At 35.9% G+C, this 13,322-nt stretch overlaps 1 protein-coding gene across 9 annotated transcripts in view; it reads left to right on the top strand.

Annotated features, from left to right (window-relative positions):
- MTUS2 (microtubule associated scaffold protein 2) overlaps positions 1–13,322 on the top strand; it is a 588,550-nt gene that overhangs the window by 7,088 nt on the left and 568,140 nt on the right. For all 9 annotated transcript variants that reach the window (XR_012016248.1, XM_072795621.1, XM_072795619.1 and 6 more), the window contains exon 2: positions 10,711–10,784. The gene's annotated coding sequence lies outside the window, so the exon portion shown is untranslated. The remainder of the gene's footprint in view (positions 1–10,710; positions 10,785–13,322) is intronic.

The following is a 13,322-nucleotide window of genomic DNA, read 5'->3' as shown; positions in this document are numbered from 1 at the left end:
ATATCTTGAGTCTTTCCACAGTTTGGTTATTATGGACATTGCTGCTATGAACATTGGGGTGCAGGTGCCCCTTTGGATCACTACATTTGTGTCTTTTGGATAAATACCTAATAGTGCAATTGCTGGGTTGTAGGGTAGCTCTATTTTTAACTTCTTAAGGAACCTCCACACTGTTTTCCAGAGTGGCTGTACCAGCTTGCATTTCCATGAATAGTGTAAGAGGGTTCCCCTTTCTCCTCATCCTTGCCAACAATTGTGGTTTTCTGACTTGTTAATTTTAGCCATTCTCACTGGTGTAGTGGTATCTCATTGTGGTTTTGATTTGTATTTCCCTGATGGCAGGTGATGTGGAGCATTTTTTATGTGTCTGTTGGCCAGTTGTATGTTGTCTTTGGAGAAATGTCTGTTTATGTCTTCTGCCCATTTCTTGACTGAATTATTCATTTTTTGGGTGTTGAGTTTGATAAGTGCTTTATAGATCTTGGATACTAGCCCTTTATCTGATATGTCATTTGCAAATATCTTCTCCCATTCTGTAGGTTGCCTTTCAGTTTTGTTGACTTTTCTAAAAGCTTTTCATCTTGATGAAGTTGCAAGTTCATTTTTGCTTTTGTTTCCCTTGCCTTTAGAGATATGTCTAACAAGAAGTTGCTTCTCTCCTCTAGGATTTTGATGGATTCCTGTCTCACATTTAGGTTTTTTGTCCATTTTGAGTTTATCTTTGTGTATGGTGTAAAAAAAATAGCCCAGTTTCTTCTGCATGTGGCTGTCTGATTTTCCCAACACCATTTATTGAAGAGGCTGTCCTTTTTGCATTGGATATTCTTTCCTGCTTTGTCAAAAATTAGTTGGCTATAGAGTTGAGGGTCCATTTCTAGGTTCTCTATCCTGTTCCAGTGATCTGTGTGTCTCTTTTTGTGCCAGTACCATACTATCTTGATGATTACAGCTTTGTAATATAGCTTGAAATCTGGCATTGTAATGCCACCAGCTTTTGTTTTCTTTTTCAACATTCCTCTATTTGGGGTCTTTTGTGGTTCCATACAAATTTTAGGATTATTTGTTTCAGCTCTATGAAAAGTGTCAATGGTATTTGATAAGGATTGCATTGAATGTGTAGAATGCTCTGGGTAGCATAGACATTTTCACAATATTTATTCTTCCAATCCATGAGCATGGAATGGTTTTCCTTTTTCTTTGTGTCTTCCTCAATTTCCTTCATAAGCATTCTGTAGTTTTTAGATTATAGATCCTTTACCTTTTTGGTTACGTTTATTCCTAGGCATCTAATGGTTTCGGGTGCAATTGTAAATGGGATCCATTCCTTAACTTTTCTTTCTTTCTTTTTTTTTAAAATTTTTATTTATTTATGATAGTCACACAGAGAGAAAGAGAGAGAGGCAGAGACATAGGCAGAGGGAGAAGCAGGCTCCATGCACCGGGAGCCCGACGTGGGATTCGATCCCGGGTCTCCAGGATCGCGCCCTGGGCCAAAGGCAGGCGCTAAACCGCTGCGCCACCCAGGGATCCCTTAACTTTTCTTTGTTAAGTCTCATTGTTAGTGTATAGAAATTCACATGATTTCTGTGCATTGATTTTGGTATCCTGCCAATTTGCTGAATTCCTGTATGAGTTCTAACAATTTTGGGGTGGAATCTTTTGGGTTTTCCACATAAAGTATCATGTCATCTGTGAAGAGTGCAAGTTTGACTTCTCCTTTGTCAATTTAAATGCTTTTTATTTCTTTTTGTTGTCTGATTGCTGAGGCTAGGACTTCTAGTATTGTGTTGAACAACAGTGGTGAGAGTGGGCATCCCTGTCGTGTTCCTGACCTTAGCGGGAAAAACTCTCAATTTTTCCCACTGAGAATGATATTCACTGTGGGCTTTTCACAGATAGCTTTTATGATGTTCAGGTATGTTCCCTCTATCCCTACACTGTGGAGGGTTTTAATCAAGTAAAGATGCTATATTTTGTCAAAGGCTTTTACTGTATCAATTGAAAGGATCATATGGTTCTTATCCTTTCTTTTATTGATATGATGTATGATGCTGATTGATTTGCGAATGTTGAACCATTCTTGCAGTCCAGCAATAAATCCCACTTGGCCATGGTGAATAATCCTTTTAATATACCGTTGGATCCTATTGGCTAGCATCTTGGTGAGAATTTTGGCATCATGTTCATAAGGGATATTGGTTTGTAATTCTCTTTTTTGATGAGGTCTTTGTCTGGTTTTGGAACTTTGTGGCAGTAACTTTTTGTGGCATTTTGTGGCATTTAAACTTACTCTCATTACCTCTTTCTAGGCATAAGCCTTGAAAACTAAAAGCTAGTGGAAGGGTCAGAACGGAATCTGAAGTTTTCAAAATACCCATTTTCAGAAAACTGTCATTTTAGGACCTGTCTGGCAGCTACTGAAAACCTCCATTCTCAGAGCTTGTTTTTATTTTACCTGACTCAGAACTCATTCTGTGTGAACAGCCTTAGGCTATTTGTTAAAAAACAATCAGCAGCAGTTGTTTAACATTGCAGGTGCCTGAGGTGACTAAACCAGTTAGGATTGACAAGGGCTTGACCAAAAAACTTAAAGGAATAATTGGGATAGGAGATATCCATGGGATTTGAAAAGCTTTGATGTATCTTTTGGAATGTGTACATGTGCAGTTTTATACATGTGGCCAAGAAAGACTTGAAAAAGCCAAATATATCCCTCTGGATGACACTGAAGCTCTACAAAAACAGGAAGAAAAGGCTAAGGCAGAGTTGTAAACTGCATATCAGAGCATAGAAAGCATGTGTGAACACACACAAACAGCTCCTCAGCAAAAGTTGTGAAACATACTGGTTCAAAGCATTTAAGAACATTTCTGTTTTATCATCAGCTGACCGCTAAAGCAAACTGAGCAGAGACTTAAGCAGCTATATATGATAAACAGACTTTATAGAATTATTCCAAGGAATAGTCAAAGAGCATTATCATTAACAAAAACAACAAACAGTAACAACCTTTATGGAGAGTAGAATATGATTTTCATAGTTGCCATGTTATTTGAAATCTAGTTTTCAACACACAATGCAACAAAACAGGAAAATGTAGTCCATACACAGGGAAAAAAGCAAAATGTGTCCCTGAGAAAGTCCACATATTGGATTTATTAGATAAACATTTTAAATCAGTGATTTTCAATGTGTTTAAGGAGTGAAAGGAATTCATACCTAAAGAATTAAAGGAAAGTATGAAAATGATGTCTTACCTAATAGGGAATATCAATAAAGAGAGAGAAATTACAACAAAGGAAAAAACAGAAATTCTAGAGTTGGAAAGTACAATGATTGAAATGAATAAAAAATGACTAGATGGGTTCAACAATAGACTTAAACTGGCAGAACAAAGAATTAGTGATCTTGGAAGTTAATCAATTGAAATTCTAGAATTTTTTTTTTTTTTGCATAATGGAAGTCCCAGAAGGAAGAGAGAGAAAGAAACAGAATACTTGAAGAAACAATGTCCAAAAACTTGCCAAATTTCATTTAAAACATTACCCTGCATATCCATGAATGTCAGTGCATTCCAAATAGGATAGACACAGAGATCTACACTCAGTCAAGCTGTCAGAAAAAAAAAAGTAGCTAGAGAGAAGTGAATAATGGCGTATAAGGGATCCTCAATAAGATTAACAGCTAGCTTTTCTTCTGAAATCATGGAAGCAGAAGGTAGTAGGATGACATCTTCAAAGTGCTGAAAAAAAAGACCAATCAAGAATTCTATATACAGCAAAACTATCCATCAAAGAAAAATTAAGACCTCTCAGTAAAAACAGATAATTTGTCACTAGCAGACTTCCTTACCAAAAAAAAAAAAAAAAAAGCAAAGGGAATCTTTTTAGTTGTAACAAAAAAATGTAAACAATAGCTCAACTACATAGAAGAAATAAAAAGTATCATTAAAGGTAATTACATAGGTAAATATAAAAGATAGCATAAACCACTAAGAAAATAACTTAAAAAATATATAGTGAAAGAGACAATAGGGGGATTAAGATGTTATAATAAAATATTTAACATAAAAGAAGGCAGTAATGGAGGAATATAGGAACAAAAAGGTATAAGATATTTAGAAAACATAATCAAATGGCAGATTTAAATTTTACCAGTAATTAGGTATAAATGGACTAAACACTCCAATAAAAAGGCAGAGATTTGCAGAATGAATAATCATGATTACAGACCCACTTTATATTTAAACACAAATAGTTTGAAAGTAAAAGGATAATAAGCCTGAAAGAACTGGAGTGGCTATCCCAATGTTGGAGAAATTGACTTGAGGTAAAACATTATTATAAAGGATAAAGAAAGTCATTATGTATGGATAGAAAGGTCAGTTTACCAGGAAGACATTACAATTACAGATATATACACACATAACATCCGATTTCAAAATATATGAAGCAAAAACTGACAGAATTGAAGGGAGAAATAGAAAATTCAACAATAACAGTTGGAAATTTTAATATCCCACTTTGAATAATGGATTGAAACCAGGCAGAAGTTCAGCAAGGAAGTAGAAGATTTGAACAACACTAAAAACAAACTAGAACTAACAGACGTTCAGAGAACTCTGTACTTAACCAGAGCAGAATACACATTTTTCTTTTTTTTTTTTAGAATACACATTTTTCTTAATTGCATTTAGAAATTCTTCAGAACAGATTATATTAGACCATAAATGTATAATAGGCCATGGAATAAGTTTCAGTAGTTTTATTTATTTTAATTTTAAGTTTTTAAAAGATTTTATTTATTCATGAGAGACACAAGAGGCAGAGACATAGGCAGAGGGAGAAGCAGGCTCCCTGATGTGGGGACTCGATTGCAGGACCCCAGGATCACTAGTTGAGCCAAAGGCAGACACTCAACCACTGAGCCAGCCAGGCACCCCAATGATTTTAAAAGTATAGAAATCATACAAAGTGGAATGATCACAGTGGAATGATATAGAAATCAATAGTAGAAGGAAATTCAGAAATTCACAAAATGTGGAAATTAACACACTTTTAAATAGCCAGTGAGTCAAAGAAGAAACAAGGAAAATTAGAACATATTTTGAGGTGAATGAAAGCAAAAACATAACATACTAAAACTTATGTGATGAACGAAATTGGTACTTAGAAATTTATGTGCATGCCTGTATTAACCAAAGAAAAAAGCCAGTAAAATGAAAAGACAACCCATGGAATGGAAAAAATGTATTTACAAACCATATATCTGAGAAGAGGTTAATATCCAAAATATATAGAGAACTCCTACAACTCAATAGGAAAAGCAAACAATCCAATTTTAAAAATAGGCAAAGGATCTGAATAAACATTTTGCCAAAGAAGATGTGAGTGGCCAACAGACACATGAAAAGGTGCTTAGCATAACAAATCATTAGGGAAGTGCAAATCAAATATCACAAAAGTCTGTTAGAAGGGCTGACATTAAAAAAAAAGATAAATGCAAGAATGTGGAGAAAAGGAAATGTACACTGTTGGTGAGAATGTATATTGGTACAGTCATTATGGAAAACAGTTTGGAGATTCCCCCAAAATTAAAATAGAACTACCATATGATCCAGCAATTCCACTTCTGTGAATATATCCAAAGGAAACAATTCCAAAGAAAATAAAACACTATATTGAAGGAATAGGATGTTCATAGCATCATTATATGCAATATCTAAGACATGGAAACAACCTAAGTGCCTGTGAGTCAGGATAAATGGATAAAGAAGTTATGATACATAGGAAAATTATTCAGCCATAAAAAGAAAGATGTTCTGCCATTTGCAACAACATGGATGGACCTTGAGGGGTTAAGCTGCATGAAATAAATCAGAGAAAGACAAATACTGTATGCTCTCACTTATATGTGGAACCTAGGAAAAAAACAATAAACCAAACCCAAACACCCAAGCTCATAGAAACAGAGATTAAGTTTGTGATTATTGGAGGTGGGGAGGTGGGAAGGGGTTAGGGAATTGGATGAAGGTGGTCAAAATGTACAAAATATACAAACTTCCAGTTATAAGTATTGCAGGTACATTGTACACTATGACCATAGTTAACACTGCTGTATGGTGTATGAAAATTGTTAAGAGTAAATATTAAGAGTCTTATCAGAAGGAAAAAATCCTTTTTCTATATCTATCTGAGATGATGGAAGTTAACTTATAATCAATTCACAATATGTGTAGGTTAAATCATTATGTTGTACACCTTAAACTAACACAATGCTATATGTCAGTTGTAACACAAACTGGGAAAGATCCCCCAAAACAAAGGAGAGATCACAAATCAATAACTTAACCCTCCACTTTAAGGAAATAGAAAAAGAAGAGCAAATAAAACCCAAAACAAGTAGAAGGAGGAAATATAAAGATTAGAGCAGAAGGAAATAAAACAGAGAATAGAAAACAGAGAATATCAATGAACCCCAAATTAGTCCCTTGAAAAAAGTCAACTAAATTGACAAACCATTAGCTGTCTGACCAGTAGAAAAAGAGAAAAGACTCAGTTACTGAAATCAGGAATTAAATGAGCATCACTAGCCACCTTGGAGAAATAAAAAGGATCATATTATGAATAATTTTATGTCAACAAATTATGATAACCTAGATGAAATGCACAAATTCCTATGAAGACATAGAGTACCAAACTACTCAAGAAGAAATAGAAACTTTGAAGTGACCCATTATTTAAAAAATTCCCATGAGGCAAAGCCCAGACACAGATGGCTCCACTGGCAAATTCCACCAAATGTATAAAGAAGCCTTAACAATCTCTTAAGAAAATGGAAAAGGAAGGACATTTCCCAACTCATTCTTTGAGGCCAGTATTGCTTTGTTTGTGTAATACTTGGTTACATCAGTTATAAATTGGACAAAATAGGTTTTTCTAAGTATACTGTTCTCACGCTAAAACAAATTTGTAGGTACCTGTCTGCTAATAGAGATGCACATTGACTCTCTGACTTTATGTCCTCTTGTTTAAAAATACTATCTGTACCTCAAAAATCAAGATCAGATTGATGTAATTTCTAAATTTGAAAATTTTCTAAATTTGAAAATTATGCTTTAGGGTTTTTTGCTCACTCCAAAACTGAACCATTCTGTGTGGGGAAGATGGTTGCTTGCAACTTCTCTGTTCATTTTGTCCTTTTATAGGAATTCAAAAAATATTTCTCTATTAATTTTATGACTATTCTAACTAAATTTCACTTTCTCTCTAAAAAATTATTATTCAAATATAGTTAGCACATAGTGTTACATTAGTTTCAGGTATACAATATATTGATTCAACAATTCTATACATTTCTCAGTACTAATCAAGATGAATGTCCTCTTACTCTCCTTCACCTGTTTCACCTATCTCTCTACCTGCTTCCCCTCTAGTAACTACCAGTTTCTTCTCTGTATTTAAGAGTCTGGGTTTTTTTTTTTTTTTTGTCTTTTTCTAATTGTTCATTTGTTTTGTTTCTTAAATGCCACATTTGAGTGAAATCATGTGGTATTTCTTTATCTGAGTGACTTACGTCACTTAACATTATACCCTCTAGTTCCATCCATGTTATTGCAAATGGCAAGATTTTATTCCTTTTTTTATGGCTGAGTAATAATCCACTCTGTGTGTGTGTGTGTGTGTGTGTGTGTATACACACCACATTTTCTTTACCTATTCATCTATCAGTGGATCCTTGGATTGCTTCCATATCTTGACCATTGTAAATAATGAGCAGTAAATATAGGGGTGCACATATCTTTTCAAATTGGTGTTCCCATTTACTGGATCATATGGTAATTCTTTTTAAAATTTTTTTTGGGGAGCCTCCATACTGTTATCCACAGTGGCTACACCAATTTGTATTCCCACCAACAGTGCACAAGGGTTCTTTTTTCTCCACATCCTCACCAACACTCATTGTGTTTTGTGTTTTTGACTTTAGCCATTCTGACATGTATGGTGGTGATATCTCATTGTGGCTTTGATTTGCATTTCCCTGATGATTAAGCATCTTTACATATCTGTTAGCCAACTGTATGTCTTCTTTGGGAAAATGTTCATATCTTCTGCCCATTTTTTAATTGGATTATTTATTTTTTGGTGTTGAGTTGTAAATACAGTCTTTTTATATAGGACTCTAAGGCATTAGGTAACACCTGCTCCCTTTGTCTTTTATGTCAACTTCCCTGTTTTGTTGCTTGCTGATGTTCTGCAGACCCTGCTCTGATCTCAGTGATAATTACCAGTGGCCTGGGGCTCTTCTGTGTGAGGTTGACCAGTTGGTTCTTAGGCAGCCTCTGGCTCTTCATAGAGTGACTTTGCTTGGTTATTTATTACCTAGTAGCTTCCACACATGTATGTATGTATAATATTCACATACCTTAGGTAGCACTCCTTAACTATGTTCACACTCTTATTTGATCACTGTATTAACATAATGTCATTTTCTAACTCCCTTTCACAATGAGTGGTGTAATTCCAACTGGTCTGTTAATTCCAGGCTGCTATATTTTCAGTAGCTCTTTATCTTTGGCTGTACCTATTATTATAATAATGATTTCCTTTCTTTGTTGCTATTAGCACTATCATTTAGCTATTGCTGTCATTAACACATGTATCTTCAACATTATGGTGGTCCACATTAGATCCTATTATCTTTGTTTTAAAAGGAAAGTCCATACTAGAACAGTGAAGAGTGCCTCTGATGGTAAGGTTTACTCTCCATGCATTTCCTCTCCTAGTCTTACATGTTTTGAAATTCTGATTGGATATGAACAAAACAGTAGCTTCTGCCTCACATGTCAACTGGGACTTTGCAAACAGATGCAGCTTTTGACCTTACATCTTTTCTTCAGATAATTAATTTTCAAAAATAGGGAATGTGTAATAGATAAATGGTCCTAACAGGAGATCAAAAAGTTTATTTTGCAGCTGGCTACTTGTTCTTGCAACAAGATAAAACAAAGCTTAAGGTAGGTTGCTCATTTTAATGAGTCTCTCAGTATGAAGTAAAATCATTTAAACAATTTCCACTCCACCTCAGAAGAAAATATGTTGTGTAAACAGGTAAATTTTTGTACTTAGGGTATTCACCATGGCTCTATTCTATTAGTTTTAGTTCTAGTACTGTTGTGCATGTCTGCATTACATCCATAGTGTTGGGGGTGGTCATAGCAATGGTGGGATGGGGTGGGAGTGCTGGTTGTGGTAGCTCCTAAGATAGATGGGTTACTGAATATGTTAGAAGTAAACTTTTCTGTCTTTCCATCTGGGCTTGGACCTGTTTAATTTTCTCAGTATGGTGTGATACTCAGCACTAAGTACTGGGTTAGTGAGTAGGCAGCCCTTCTGCTTTCCTCCTCCTGCCTCTTGTTCCTCTCTTACTCTGACATGCTTTCCCTTTGGCTGTCCCCTCTTAGAGATTTGTATTCTTACTATCACCTTTTGCCTTCCAGCCCTCAGCTGTTCTCTCTGCCACATTTGTATTCTTGGAAAAGGCTCTTAATTCTGCAAGGAGGAAGCTGAGAGGGAATTGGCAGTAAATATACTGGGTTGGAAAAAAGAATTGAGGAGATACAGTCAGGCCCTTCCAAATGTTGGAGACAATTCACTTGTCATCTTTTAGGTACCATGAAGATGTTAAGTTGTAATGGAAACCGTTAATGCCCAATCCAGTGGTGCTGCTTCAGAAAATGACACGTGCTGAGCAATAGATTATTTTGAAGATTTCGTTGTTTTCCAATTCTATCATTTTTTCTTTTTGCTTGGGAAAATGATGAAATTTTCAGGTTTTGAGGTAAATGATGGTTGGATATCACCAATTTTATATGACTCAACCTGATAATAGCAGGCATTCTAGGGCATCTATTGCAGTAGATCTGGGAGGAAAATTTGTATTTTTTCTGTCACCTAAAACTAATCTTGCTGGACAAGTTGGAGAGGAAAGTAATTTTTGCTGTTTTTTTTTGAAATACAGCTTTATTACAGATTTAATTAATGTTACTATTGTTAATATTGTGAGACTCGTGGGACACCTGGATGGCTCAGTCCATTGGGCTTCTGACTCTTGGTTGCGGCTTGGGTCTTGATCTCAGGGTCATGAGCTTGCGTCCTATACTGGGCTTTGTACTGGGCATGGAGCCACTTAAAAAAATACTGTGGGACTCATAGTCCTCTAGTTCTTTATTTTTTTTTTCTGAATAAGAAGAAAAGCATAACAAAGTATAAGTTTGGTGCCATTTAAGAAAATTAGGAATTACCAAACAGACATAATTATTTATGTATCAGAGGTATTCTTCCCCTGATAAGAGCCAAGTCTTAAGTTCTTAAGATATTTCATTTATATGGTGTATTTAAGAATCAGTTTTAAAATCATTAACTACTTGAGGGATTAAGAAATAAAGAAATTAGAAGTCATGTATTCACTGAGGATTAATCTGAAAATAAGATGAAGTATCTCTGAAATCCCAGACACAACCAATGGAAAAATGGCAAGTTCGTGAAACAGATCCACCTAAGAGTTTGATTGTGGTACAATTACTGCATAGATTCGAGCACTCCTGAACTAACTTCATTTTTCAGGGGGAAGCAGTATTACCATGAAGTAACTGGTTTCCTAAATATGGCTTCTTTCTTCTAACTTTTCCTCTGTCTTTTGCTTTCTAAGGTTTCTACACCTGGACCATCAACTAGGGCAAAGTTATCACCAATGGCAGTAAAACTCATTTTCTGGGGGTCAAGGTGAGTTTATGTGGCTCTTTATTATTATTTCATTTGAATTGGGTTCCTGTCATTCAAAGGAAATCACTCATGGTAAAGTTTTGGTAAATATAATCAATGAAAATCAATTAAAATGAATTCTGATATGGAAACTTACTTTAATTCTGCTTTTAAAAAAAATGTGAGGAATCTGGGTGTGAGCCAGGGTGGCTCATCAGTTAAGTGCCCAACTCTTAATTTTGACTCAGGTCATGATCTCCAGGTTGTGAGATCAAGCCCCATGTCAGGCTCGGGGCTCACTGTGGTGTCTATTTGAGATTCTCTCTCTTCTTCTCCCTCTGCCCCTCCCCCTGCTCACACACACACGCACACTCCCTCTCAATAAATAAATAAAATATTTTAAAAAATGTGAGTAATCTAATCAGATATTGATGAAATTCAAGTTCAGAGCAAAATATTTGTTAATGATGTTAAATTTGTGGAATGTGTCTATAATGGATATCTCTTTTCTAGTGGTAATTGATCTGGGACAGAAGGTTATCATTTTATTTTTAACATGTGTTTAGTAATATCAGTTGACAGAAATAGGACAAGAGGATGCAGTTAGTACTTAGGGGCTTGCTTTGAGGAGAGGATGTGCTTAATAGCTGAAGTTATTGAGAGAGAAAGCCCAGATTGGTGGGGTGGGGGTAGTTAATGCAGTACAAACAGAGTTTATGAAACCAAGAGCAGATGCTTTAGTGAACAGGCAAGACCACAGAAAGTTTCAAATGTTTGAGAGAAGCTTTTCCGAGGGCCGCTGCTGGCCCATATGGCATTTTGTGCAAATTAGACAAAGGCATCCCTTCCACAGACACTTTACTTCCATCTGATGGAAAATTATTGAACTATACTGATTTTTAGAACAAGACACTTTCTTGCCATATGTTGGAAAATTATAATGTAAATAATCAAATTACCCATCTTTAAACCATCAATGTTGCGACAAAAATACACAGTTTTTGAAAGTAGAGATGCTAATGATGCGATTTGTGCCCCCTTAAATGTGGTGGACTTGCATAGTGTACAGCTTAACCAACTGCCAGGCTGGCTTTGCTTCATTGGGATTAAATTCAGGATAGACTCTAGGGAAGGGAAGCTTGTTATTAAGTCTGGTCATTGAGAAACAACAGCATGGGGTATGCCTTTCACCGGACACTTGGGTGACATGGAATAAATTTATCAGAGGGACAGTAGCTTCTGTAGGTTTGTAGGCCAGAAGGGATAGCCTGAGCTTTCTAGGGATAAAACTAGGAAAGGAAACCTAAACTTTCATGTTTTAAATCAAATTTATGACTGAGTTCCTGTGTATTAGTGTTATAGAGTGTCTACTTTCCGAGTCACAACATTACTCAAGTGGGCTTTGTTCTGTAGATTACCACTTCTGAGATGGTCTTGTTCTCAAAGATTATTTAAACTTGAGTGTTTTTTTTCCTCCAGTAAAGGGGAGTTGCTTTCACCATGGTGAGAGTGTTCAAAATGGATGGTTCTTCCCTACTTTACAGATTTTTAAATCTTCTGATGAGACAAAGATGTTAAGTTGATGTTAATGGGTAGATACCAATTGTTAAATATAGGGTAAGAAGGATGCAGCAGTATTTTAGGCTGAGGGATAGGGCTGCAGGTGGAGAAGGTGGCTGATAATTTATGTGTTATTGAGGAAGAGAAGAACAGATATGGGAAAAAACTTAATGCAGTGCAGATAGGTGATAATGTTTGTAGGAGTGGTCAGGATGGTGGTGGCAGCTGCGGGGGCTCTGGTGGAGAGATGTTGACTCCTATGAGGGAGGGAATGGAAGATGGAAAAGATGCGAGGCCATGGAAGCAAAATACACGACCCGAGAAAAAGCTTTTGCTTCTTTGGTGATGATGATGTTTATTTCCCATACCCCTGCTTATGGCTCCCATTTCTTTTGTGTTTGTCTGTGTGTGTGTGTGTGTGTGTGTGTATGTGTATGTGTGTGTGGTGAGGCTTAAATACTGTGACTACAGAAGTAGAAGAACACGTGATCCGTGATCCATTCAGAGAATGATTTAGGTAATTCAGGGGAAGAGGCCCTGGTATTATTTACATATGAAACCCTTCTTCCCCACCCCTGTCACATATAAATGATCAATGTTTTGAAGAAAGATATTATGTGGATTTCTTTTCTTAATGAGTGGAGGGAGCATAAGGAAAACAGGGAGTGGATAAAGGAGGCTTTTATCAATCAGTACCCACTCCCAATCCCAGGTAATTGCTTAAATATCTGTTTCACTTTGTGGACATTATGTTGGATTTTTTTCTTTGCCTTTGGAATACCAAGGAAAGAGTGAGAGTAGGAAGATGTTTTGGGGTCTAATATTTGGCACCTGTGATATTAAGCTAATACTTTTGTGTTCCATTTTCCTTACCTTTCAGTAGGGAGAATGGTATTTGCTGTTATAAAATGCTGAGGAAGTCTTTGTGAAAACTCTAGCTTAAGAAATGTTAAAATGACACAGAATAATGTATTTAACAACAGTGTAGCATTCTCATTG

Source organism: Canis lupus, chromosome 24 (assembly GCF_048164855.1).
Source record: "Canis lupus baileyi chromosome 24, mCanLup2.hap1, whole genome shotgun sequence".
In the NCBI taxonomy this organism is placed as follows: domain Eukaryota; kingdom Metazoa; phylum Chordata; class Mammalia; order Carnivora; family Canidae; genus Canis; species Canis lupus.
This window is presented reverse-complemented; position numbering and strand designations above follow the sequence as displayed.